This window comes from Tursiops truncatus, chromosome 5 (genome assembly GCF_011762595.2).
Source record: "Tursiops truncatus isolate mTurTru1 chromosome 5, mTurTru1.mat.Y, whole genome shotgun sequence".
In the NCBI taxonomy this organism is placed as follows: Eukaryota; Metazoa; Chordata; class Mammalia; order Artiodactyla; family Delphinidae; genus Tursiops; species Tursiops truncatus.
Window position 1 is genome coordinate 44464287 of NC_047038.1, and position 11674 is coordinate 44475960.

At 42.6% G+C, this 11674-nt stretch overlaps 1 long non-coding RNA gene across 1 annotated transcript in view; it reads right to left on the reverse strand.

The window, feature by feature from the left end:
• Positions 1-7761, reverse strand: part of LOC117312390 (uncharacterized) — a 67781-nt gene extending 60020 nt beyond the window's left edge. The window contains exon 1 of the long non-coding RNA XR_012331947.1: positions 5661-7761. This is a non-coding gene — a long non-coding RNA (uncharacterized lncRNA). The remainder of the gene's footprint in view (positions 1-5660) is intronic.
• Positions 7762-11674: the final 3913 nt, after the last annotated feature.

Genomic DNA, 11674 nt, shown 5'->3' on the forward strand with positions numbered 1-11674 from the left:
TAATAGATCGCTGATGCCCAGTGCTGGCATCATGCCAACTCCCTGCCAGCTTTGTAGACTTGAAACTCTGCCTTGTATTCACTTCCCATCCTAAAACGACTCTTGATTAGTTTGTCCTCTTGATAAGTACCTGTTCTCTTAAAACTCAAATTCTCTTTCATATTTTATCCTTCTGCCCCTGGGGAAAAGTTTCTCATTTCCCTGCTCAGACAGCCGGTTTAGGGAAGTTGTACCCAGGAAGGAGATCTGCTTGTCCACTGCACTGCCAACCACGAACACGAGCTACATTTGGAATTCACAGCACAGGAAAACATCCAGCCCGCTAACAAAGCATCTGCGGAGGCTCAAAGAAAACCAGATACAACATAATCCTCTTCTTGTGCTAATTACACTCTCATTTACATCCTCACCAAATTAATTCTCTTTGTTTCAACCTTAACTAAAGTCAAGGAAGCCTTCTTGGGCAACATTATTCACATGTATTTGACAACCCTAAAATGACAAAATGCTCTAATTCCATCCGCTGATAAAAGCCAATCTGACACCAACACTAACCTGTTATTTTTCAAATAACAATGGTAACATTTAATTAGAATTTAACTTGGCTGCTTGCTTTCACTTAACAACGTACATACACTGGTGGTTCCCTGACCAAAGGAAATATTGACATTCAGTGTAAATGCTGCATTTTTAAAAGAGCTGCACACTAGTCCTGTCTAATTATGCATAACATTCTGCTTTTAAGTGCTAGTATTTCAAGTGGCTTGAAGGGTCACCTGGTCTTTAGTCCTTCCTATTATGATTGCAGGTTATGTTAAGTCTTTGTGGGGCTACCACTATTGCCTTGTAAAACTTACTTCTATTGGCCGACCCTACAGAAGTCCTCCCAGATGACTGATTATATCTCTTGATCCCATTTTAACTAAAAAAGATAATATAAGAAAGCATCTAGCATCATGCCTGGCACACAGTAGGTGCTTAGTAAATGGTAGCTGTTGGCATAGTAAATGTTTGATAAATACTTTGGGATTCAATCATTACCATAGTCTTGAGTATTGATCAGAGAAGTTCTCTTTCCCCTCCTGGAACTCCTTACATCATCTGTAACATTCACCCACTGGTTTATTCATGCCACACACATTCACAGAGCACCTGCTCTGTGTCAGGCACTCATTCTCTCTAGATATTGATCCCCAAGGAAATGCTGTATGTTATATCTCCCTCTTAGAGATTCCCATTGCATATATTAGAGGTTCTAAGAAGTTCTATAAGAAATACATAGACAGATAAATGAGAGATAGGCAAAAAATGGGTGGATGGATGGATAGATAAATTGATTCTCAGTATTTTCCTTGTGGAAACTTTAAAAATATCTTTACCATCTCTTTTTTATTGAAGTATAGTTGATGTACAGTATTATATAAGTTACAGGTGTACAATATATTGATTCACAATTTTTAAAGGTTATATTTCATTTATAGTTATTGTAAAATATTGGCTATATTCCCTATGTTATATAATATGTTCTTGTGGCTTATTTTATATATAACAGCTTATACCTCCTAATCCCCTACCCCTTTTTTGCCCCTCCCTCCCTTCCCTCTCCTAGCCGGTAACCACTAGTTTGTTATCTATTATCTGTGAATCTGTTTCTTTTTTGTTACATTCAGGAGTTTGTTGTATTTTTTAGATTCTACCTATAAGTAATCATACAGTATTTGTCTTTTTCTGACTGACATTTCACTTAGCATAATGCCCTCCAGATCCATCCATGTTGCTGCAAACGGCAAAATTTCATTCTTTTTTATGGTTGAGTAGGAACGCTTTTTGTCACGAAGACCTATTACCACCCTGAGACAATGGTGTTCTTAGGAACACACTTTGGGAAAGAGTGCAGGTGCATATCCATTACAATGCCCCATACCCCACCTACAGGCATAGTTATCCGTACATTATAAATTTTCAGAGCAAACTCATTAAATTTGATACTGGACAATATAATTGATGTAACAATGAGTTTCAGGTGAGGCCTGAGCTCTAGCTTCAAGACCACCCTATCTCTAAAATGCTATAACCAGGCATGTTTGCCCATGACAACCAATTTGAGAACTGGCCTTCAAGCCAACACAGACATGACTAAAGACCCAGCTGGTCCATTAAGTCCACTGCATAACGTCTCTGGGTCTCAGAGTGTCTAGTGGGCATTAAGTGAGATAATCCACAAGGAAGACCAAAACTTCCCCTGAGATATTTGCAAAGGCTTTACTCTCTCGGGTCCCTCTACTTGGTCCAACCTATAACACTGTCCTGACACCTGTTCTGTTCACAATCTGTCCCTCAAGACCTGGACGTGTAAGTCAGTCTTTCCCTTATTTAGGAAGAGGAGGGGCCGGGGATAAAATGCTGGCCAGTGGGAGCCAATAACGTTTTTCAAGCTCAGGTTCACAAATGTATAAAGCATGTTTATCCCACCCCAAGCATGAGACCAGACGAAGGAGTGACAAGGCAAGAATGAAAACAACTCTAGATTAGATATCAACATCCTGTTCTTTAAATGTACCTCAGCCTCACACCACCTGTACAAGGCTGTGCATCACCCTTCCCAGTAATTCTTCTCATGCTTTTACATAGAACAAGTCAGTTTTTTCCAGCGCCCACTTCCAAATTAAACTCCATGTCTACCTGCTCTCAGAAGGGCTTTCCCATGGCACGACCTGCCCTCATTAACAGGCAATTATATATAAACAACAAGGTCCTACTGTATAGCACAGGGAACTATATTCAATATCCTGTGATAAGCCATAATGGAAAGAATATGAAAAAGAATATATATATATATATGTATAACTGAATCACTTTGCTATACAGAAAAAATTAACACAACATTGTAAATCAACTATACTTCAGTAAAATAATTTTTTAAAAAAAAAACAGGCAATTATGCCCTCAGATAGCAAAGCTTTCCTCTACCTGACCCTTCAAATACACAAATCCCTAAGGAAGCTGGTGTCATGGCTGTAAACGTTCTCCAAGGAAGCAGCTGGGATGTGAGACAGTATTTCCCAAACTTCAGTCATTCAAAGAAGACCTTCGTGATTTCACCATATATTTATACCATCTCTACTCTATGACAGAATAATGGTCCCCAAAAGGTATTTATGTCCTAATCTCAGAACCTATGAATGTGTTCCCTTACATGGAAAAAGGGATTTTGCAGATGTAATTAAATTAAGGATCCTGAAATGAAGAAATTATCCTATATTATCTGGGTGGGCCCGATGTAATTACAAGGCGCCTTATAAGAGGGAGACGAGAAGGTCAAAGTCAGAAAAAGGAGACGTGACAACAGAAGCAGAGGCTGGAGTGATGCAAGGAAGGGATCTCAAGTCAAGAAAGGCACGATTAGAATCTAGAAAAGGCAAGGAAACAAATTACACCCTTCACAAAAATTAGCTCGAAATGGATCACAGACCTCAATGCAAAATGCAACTTTAAAACTCCTAGCATAGGAGAAAACCTAGATGATAGGTATGGTGATGCCTTTTTAGATAAAACATCAAAGATACAGTTCATGAAAGGAATAACTGATAATCTGAATTTCTAGGGGATGCTGTGTGCCCAAGAGCCTCTAGAAGGAATGCAGCCCTGCTGATCCCTTAATTTTAGGACTTCTGACCTCCAGAGCTACAAAATAATAAATCTGGGTTGTTTTCAATCACTAAGTTTGTGGTAATTTGGTACAGCAGCAATAGGAAACCTATTTTAGGTAATGTATTTTTTCAAGACTACCTTTTCAAGAGCAGGGTTAAGTTTACCTAAAAATTGAAAGGACGGTACAGAGATTTGTCATAAACTCCCAGCCCACACACATGCATAGCCTCCCCGTTAGCAACATCACTCCCCAGAGTAGTACCTTTTTTTACAGAGGATGAGCTTACATTGATACATCATAATCACTCAAAATCCATAGTTTATCTAAGGGTGCTATGGGTTTGGACAAATGTGTGATGACATGTACCCATCAGTATGATATCATACAGAGTATTTTCACTCCCCTCAAAATCCTCTACGCTCTGCCCATTCATCTCTTCTCCTACCGACCCCCGCCACCAACACTGATCTTTTTATTACCTTCATAGTTTTGCCTTATCCCAAATGCGATATAGTTGGAATCATACAGTCTGTAGCCCTCTCAGATTGACTTCTTTCATTTAATAATATGCATTTAAGTTTCCTTCATGTCTTGTCATGGCTTGACAGTGCACTTCTTTTTAGCACTGAGTACTATTCCATTGTCTGGATGGACCACAGTTCATTTATTCATTCACCTACTGAAGGACATCTTGGGTGCTTCCACGGTTTGGCGAGTATGATTAAAATTGCTCTAAACTTTCATGGGCAGCGTTTTGTGTAGACGTAAGTTTTCAACTCCTTTGGGTAAAGACCAAGGAGGGTGATTCCTGGATCGTACCTGAGAGTATGTTTAGTTGTGTGAGAGACTGCCGAACTGTCTTATAAAGTTGCTGTACCACACTGCATTCTCACCAGCACATGGTGTCGTTGTTTCAGATTTTGGCCATTCTAATAGGTGTGTAGTGATATCTCATTGTTTTAACTTGCATTTCCCTAATGACATATGATATGGAACATCTTTTCATATGCTTATTTGCCAGCTGTATATCCTCTTTGATGAGGCATCTGTTGAAGTCTTTGATCCATTTTTTAATTGGGCTGTTTGTTATCTTACTGTTGTTTTTTAAGGGTTCTTGCTATATTGGCTAACAGTCCTTTAACAAATGTGTTTTTTGTAAATATTTTCTCCCAGTCTGTGGCTTTTCTTCTAATTCACTTGATATTTTTGTTATCAAACACAAGTCCATGTGCCTGAAGCACAGTGAGACCAAACAATACCAAAATGTCAGAGTTGGGAACAGAGAAAGGGTTATTGTAGGCCCATGAAAGGAGACGAGTGCTCATGCCTTAAAAACCCTGCACTCCTCGAAAGCTTCCAGCAAAGCCCTTTTATAGGAAACGTGAGGGAGGGGCATGGTTAGTCCCTGCAAACCTCTTGGTGTCAGAGCCTTTCTTTGAGGTCAGGTCACAGAGTTCCCATAAATCTCCTCCAAAACAAAGGTTATTCTCTGTTCTGACAAGGGGCAAGGTCCCAAGGCTCAACTTTCCCCCTCTGAGGTCCAGGCCCTGGCTAAGAGGAGAGGGTCGCTGCACGGGCCGGGTACCCTGCCCAGGAGCATTCGTCCAGCACCCAGTCTGGATCCTCCTGCACGGGCCCAGGCCTGACTAAAGAGGCAGATCTCAGCTGTCGGCACCCTCAGGGCCAGGTCCCCAGACCCCGCCCAGCCGTCATCACTGAGGGAGCCAGGCACCCAGGATCTATCGGTCCTTAGGCTTTTCATTTAAGCTGGAGAGAATCACCTGTATAGGCTCAAATGGAGCAAATACCCAGCAGGTGAATTCCCAGCTCCCAGAGGCCCTTCTCTGAGAAAAGCCCTAACCACAGGGGTGGACCTCAAGGAATGCTGTGCAGTGTCCTTACACCTTAACCCTGACCTCTGGCCACCTCCTGGGAGCAGACAACTCATCTCAGCTGTACCAAGTTTTGAAAATTGAACGGAGAGACGGAAGCTGGTTGAAAATGTTACCTTAATGGCCGTGTCCATATACTCCAGCTGCTGAGGCCTCCGTGGATTGTGACCCATGCTGACTGCCACCACCATTAGGTCGACGAGGTGGGGATGGGGGGAGAAGGGTCACCGCTGCTTCAAGGCCTAGGCCCGGCCAGGCGGCGGCCGTGGTGACGGCTCTGGAGCTCTATAGGACACAGCCCTCAGGCTCTCCCCGGGACCCCCAGCTCACCCGCCGGCCTCAAGGCCAGAGGGCCCGGAGGGTCCCGGGGAGAAGGCTGCAATCCGCCTCTTCCCGCATTCTCTGCCGCGAGACCCACACTGACTGCCTGCACAGCCGTACCTCCGCCCGCGAGACTCACAGAGTCTCGCGATAACAGCTGCATGCCCGCTCCGCCTCTATTACATTTCCTTTCACAGAGCAGAACTTCTTAATTTTAATGAACTCCAGCTTATCAATTATTTCTTTCATGGATCATGTGTTTGCTGGTGTATCTAAAAAAGCATCACCATAACCAAGGTCATTTAGGTTTTCTCCTATGGTATCTTCCAGGAGTTTATAGTTTTGCATTTTACATTTAAGCCTGTGAAATGGGGAAATGATCCTGTATTTTGAGTGAATTTCCTGAAGGATGTAAGGACTGTGTCTAGATTAATTTTTTTGGTCCAGCACCATTGTTGAAGAGACTATCTTTGCCCTGTTGTGTTTCCTGTGCTCCTTTATCAAAGATCAGTTGACTGTATTTATCGGGGTCTATTTCTGGGCTCCTTATTCTGTCCCATTGATCTGTTTGTCTATTCTTCCATCAGTACATCACTGTCTTGATTACTGTAGCTTTACAGTAAGCCTTGAGGTCAAGTAGCATCAGTCTTCCAACTTTGTTCTTCTCCTTCAATATTGTGTTGGCTATCCTGGTGTATTCTTTATGTAACATTTAAATCGATCCACTTTTTACTTGCTATCTAATTTAGTTGCATCCTGGCCATAATATCCATGGAATTGAAAGCTTACTATATATTTTTTATATAAAATAGATGATTATTAAATAGAAAGCATTCTCCTGTGTCCCACCCCACATCTCCCTGTACACATGCCCCGATGGAATGGCTCATACTTTGGAAAACTGGTGTAAGGAAACACTCAAAGCCCCCAGAGTTCCACACTTTGCTCGACCATTCATTGATCTTAATCTGGTCATAGCCAGACCCCTGGTCTTTTGTCTTCTCATCTGTGCAAGGGGTTCGATGGAACAAATATTTATTGGACCCCAGCCCTATGCTGGCCACCAGGACTATCCAGGACAGTCCCTGGCTGAGCAAAGGGTCACAGACCACCAAGTTGTCCAAAGTTTTCACTCTCTGCTCCCTTAAGTCTGCTCCCCTGACTGAGCCCTCCAGCCTCTGACTGACTTGGAGTGAAAAAGAACATAGACAGCCCCTGTCCCCTCATGCCTCTTCTTTCCCTCTGGAGCATCTAGGCACTGAGCTTAGTTGACATCAGAAGAAAAAGCTGCCTCTCTCTTCCCCACACTGGTCACCCTGAATCATTCTCACATTGGGAGATGGGGCTAAATCAAGCAATCCAGTGTGGTTTAATGGCAGGAACACTAGAGTAAGAAGTCCACACTCTGCCTTATATTATGTTTCTGTGACCTGCCAGCGGCATGATCTCTCTGAGATTCAATTGCCTTATGTGTAAATAGGGAAAGGCCTACTGAGCTCAAAGTACTGGTGTGAAGATTCAGTGAAATAACATAGTCTCGATCTCCCAGCACCTAACCTGACACACAGTAGGCATTCAGTAAACGTCAGTGAGACCTGAATTGGAATCAATAACCATCTCCTAGCGTGTACGGGTGATGGGAACTTTACAGGGACTCCTGACATACTGACAGGGAACAGGTCCTTGTCCCAGTGGCTTGTGTACATTCTAGCAGTCTGAACTGTTGTTGTTTCTCGTGTGTGTGTCGTCATTTGTTTGCATGGAGATTGGGCTTTTAAGACGTTGCAAGCTTGGCCATGTTTAGGAAGTATCTACTACTTTTTTAAACCTGACTTTCCACTTCAGTGAAGAAAGTACACAAGAGGATGCAGGGGAGAAAGGGTGAGAGGAAAGGAGGAAGGCGGGGAGAGAGAAAAAAGTCAGGATGCACAGCAGCTAGTCTCCAGTGCTTGAGGTTACGTGTCCATCTCAGACCTACTCAGAGAGCTGAGCAGAGGCCCCACAAGGAAATGAAAATTGAACCAGTTTCACACGCTGCTTTTCCACACCAATGTTCCCATCTATTGCCAACGCCTGCCCCCTTGTGGACGTTCTTCACACTGCTTGGAGTTTCTAAAATGCAAGGAGGCGGAAAGCCTCACAGTGGAAAAAAATGTTTTAAGCTTTCAGAGGTTCCCCAATGCCTGCAAGACAAAATTCACTGAACAGAGATCCTTCATGATCCAGCCCCTGCCAACCAAGACAGCCAGAATGGACTAAGACAGGGATGGATACTAAGCTTGGACATATCATGTTCAAGTTACCTCTGGGACACCCAAGTGGGAAGGGTGAAGCAGCTCCTAGGAAGCTTTAGCGCTGGAGTATCGAGAGATGGAACAGGAAGTTGAAAGGGACCTGGTGTGTCAGTTTTTCTGTTGATGCCCACAGGTGAGAACGTGATAGGTACTAGGTCCCCACATGCCCAGACACAGCATTAGATCATTTATGCAGGGCCCATCGAGAGCCTGGGAAGTCATTACCAGAGTCCTGGACACCCACCTCCAGTCTGTGACAGAGGAGAGATTGCAGACGGGGAGACAATGTCCTGGGTGAGAACTACTGGAGAGCTATGGCGCGTCCCTTCCCTTCTCTGTAAGCGACAGGAGGCAAAGGCTTATGTTTTCCCACAGGCCAGATGTGGGCCATGTGAGAAGGAGCCAAGCTCGCGGCATCTTGTAAAGGACACCGCCCAGCAGAATGGCCTGGAAAGACAAAGTGGCCCAGCGCAGAAGGGAACCATGGCAGGTTAGCAGCCGAGGGTTACACCTGCTCAAGGAACAAACTATATTCAGGGTTGCTGGTCAGAGGACTCCAGCAGGGATGCACCCAACAAAAGAACCAGCATTTAAAACTCTGCCATTCCCAGACAGCACGTGTAGCTGAATATATCGGAACTAGTCCAGCACATCCTTCCTGTCCTGTACCGTTCCTGGAACCAACTTCCCAGCACCTTCGGAAGTGGATACTCCAGCCCCAGTCAAGCCTCCAGATGACATCTGACAGCAACTTCATGGGACACCCTGAGCTAGAATCCCCAAATTAGCCCCTTCCAAATTCCAGACCCACAGAAACTGTGGGAGATAATAAGTACTGTTCTTTTAAGCCACTATTCGTTATGCAGTAGCAGACAACCAATACATGACTCTACCCTACAACTATGATTCAGATCTGGGGAGGGTCCCAGGAATCCATTTGTAATAAGCTCCCTAGATGGTCCTTTTGACAACTAACTAAAGTTAGAGGGAGAAGCGGACTGAGGCAGTATCTGGGAGCCCTGACATTCAGTGCCCCCATGAAGCTTACAGTCCTGTGGGTGCAACAGGCAATAATCACACCAAATACTGGATTAGGGTTTGGGATTTTGTTTTTATCGAAATATAACTGACATATAACATTGTGTAAGTTAAAGGTGTACATCATGTTGATTGATACACTTATATACTGTAATATGATAACCACTATAGCTTTCAATAATATCTCTATCACATCACAGAATTATCATTTCTCTTCCGTGGTGAGAACATTTAAGATCTACTCTTTTAGAACTCTGAAGTATATAATATAGCAATATCGACTATAATCCTTATGCTGTGCATCAGATCCCCAGAACTTACGCATCTTCTCGTTGCAAGTTGTTTAGTTCTCATTGTAGAATCTGGGTTTGAAGGAGCTAGGAGTTGTCTGGGGCATCCATTTCCAAGAGTCATTGAAATAGCACTGAAAATTACTTGCAGGTAAGCAAGCCAATCACACTTCCACCTAAGCTGACAGCTCCACCAAGTGGACATTTCAAAAACTCCTCTCACCTGAGTGTTTCCCTTTTCTACACTCGAAGTCACAAGCAGCTAAAAGCCCACCGTCACCACGGGCTGAACTGCTGATTCAGAACTTGTTTGCCTCTCTGCTGCTAACCAGCTATTGGCCTCCTAAACTGCAAGCCCCTCCGTCTGCCTCCCGAGAAGGCTGCTTTAGAAGATCAGACAGGAAAACTGTGAATTCGGAACAAACACTACAAAAAAGTGATGTTGCAGAAGTATCTTCAAAATACTGGGTCTGCTTCTGCCCATGGAAATAAATATGCTTAAAAAAAAAAAAAAGCATTCTGCATGAAGTCTTTATTAACCGAAAATCTATTTCTCCACAACAGATAATTTTCACATTCCTTGAGGATTCTCTCATATCAAGAAGAATTGTTTGAAAATGTGGTCTTTGATAATGGTATTATATTTGTTATTGGCATAACTAAATTGTGCTAATCATATGGTTTATTTGCAGGCTGCTGTAGTGTAGTGGCTGAGAACACAAACACTGAGTCGAAATGCCTCTTCAAATCCTGGCTCTCATTACCTCCTGTGTAAACTTGGGTGAGTAACTTCTCTCTATGCCTCATTCTTCTCAACTGTAAAATGGACTTAAAACTAGGAGTTTCTTCAATAGAATTGTGAGGATTTGTTAATCCTTGTAAAGCCGTACCTACAGCATAGAAAGTGCTCAATAAATGTTAGCTACAGTGATTACTTAACAATACTTTATTGTTGATCTTTTGAGTTGTTTCAAAGATTGCAGTAATTAATGATGCAGGAATTAATTTATTTGTTATATTACTTGTCCTTGTTTCTTTTTTTATTTTATTGAAGTATAGCTGATTTACGATGTTGTGTTCATTTCTGCTGTACAGCAAAGCGATGCATATATATCAATATATACATTCTTTTCCATATTCTTTTCCATAATGGTTTATTACAGGATATTGGATATAGTTCCCTGTGTTATACAGTAGTGCCTTGCTGTTTATCCATTCTGTCTTGTTTCTGATCATTTCATAGAATCTAAGATATGCGATTACTAGATCAAATGGTGAAAAGTGTTAAGAGTATTGACAGAGTATCAAGTTACTCTCCTAAACAGTTCTATGTGGCCCTCCCACCAACAGGGTTCAAAAACACATGTCAGCACGTGCTTTAAAACTAGTTACTAGTTTGTGTGGGGGGGGGGAATTTTCCTCTACCCTTCTGGGTTCTTCTGGCTGGTCTAAGAATTAAATTGACATGAGACACATTAAAAGGAAAAATCAAATAAAAGTTTAATAACATGTATGCATGGGAGAGACCCAGGAAAATAGTAGTAACTCACCGAAATGGCCGAAGCCCTCACCTTAAATACCATCTTTAGCTAAAGACAAAAGAGGACATTGAGGGTAGTGGTTGGGGACTTCAAAGGGGAGAAGGACAATTCACATGAAGATGAAAAAGAAAATGTGTGATAAACAAATGTTTGCTAGGCCCTGCAGAGACAAGGGACACAGAGTGGACTCTGATCTCTCTCCCACCACACCCCGCCCTTATTCTTTGCAGATATCTCTGGTGGTAGCTCTATTCTGGGAACAGTCTAAATTTATCTTTAGGCAGCTAAGGGAGAGGTCAAAAGAAGGAATTCCTGAATCTTCTTCTTCTTAAAGATAATCAGCCTAAAACAATCCTCATGCCAAAGGTATACATGTTTCCCTGGCAAATTTGCTCCCCTGCATTTACCTAGTACGACTGCCATCTCATTGTTTCAGTTTGTATTTCTTAAATAACCAGTCAAGTGGGACATTTAATTTTTCTCTCAGTCAGACTTCTAGTCCAAATTACTTTATCCAGAGGTAACGTAATTGGCAAAAATTTTAGTAAGAAATTCTCCCTGAAAATGGAGCAAATGTATCTCTAGGAAACTGAGGCAGAGGCCAGAAAGGGACTTGCTTAACTTGGGAGTATTCCTCAGGACACAG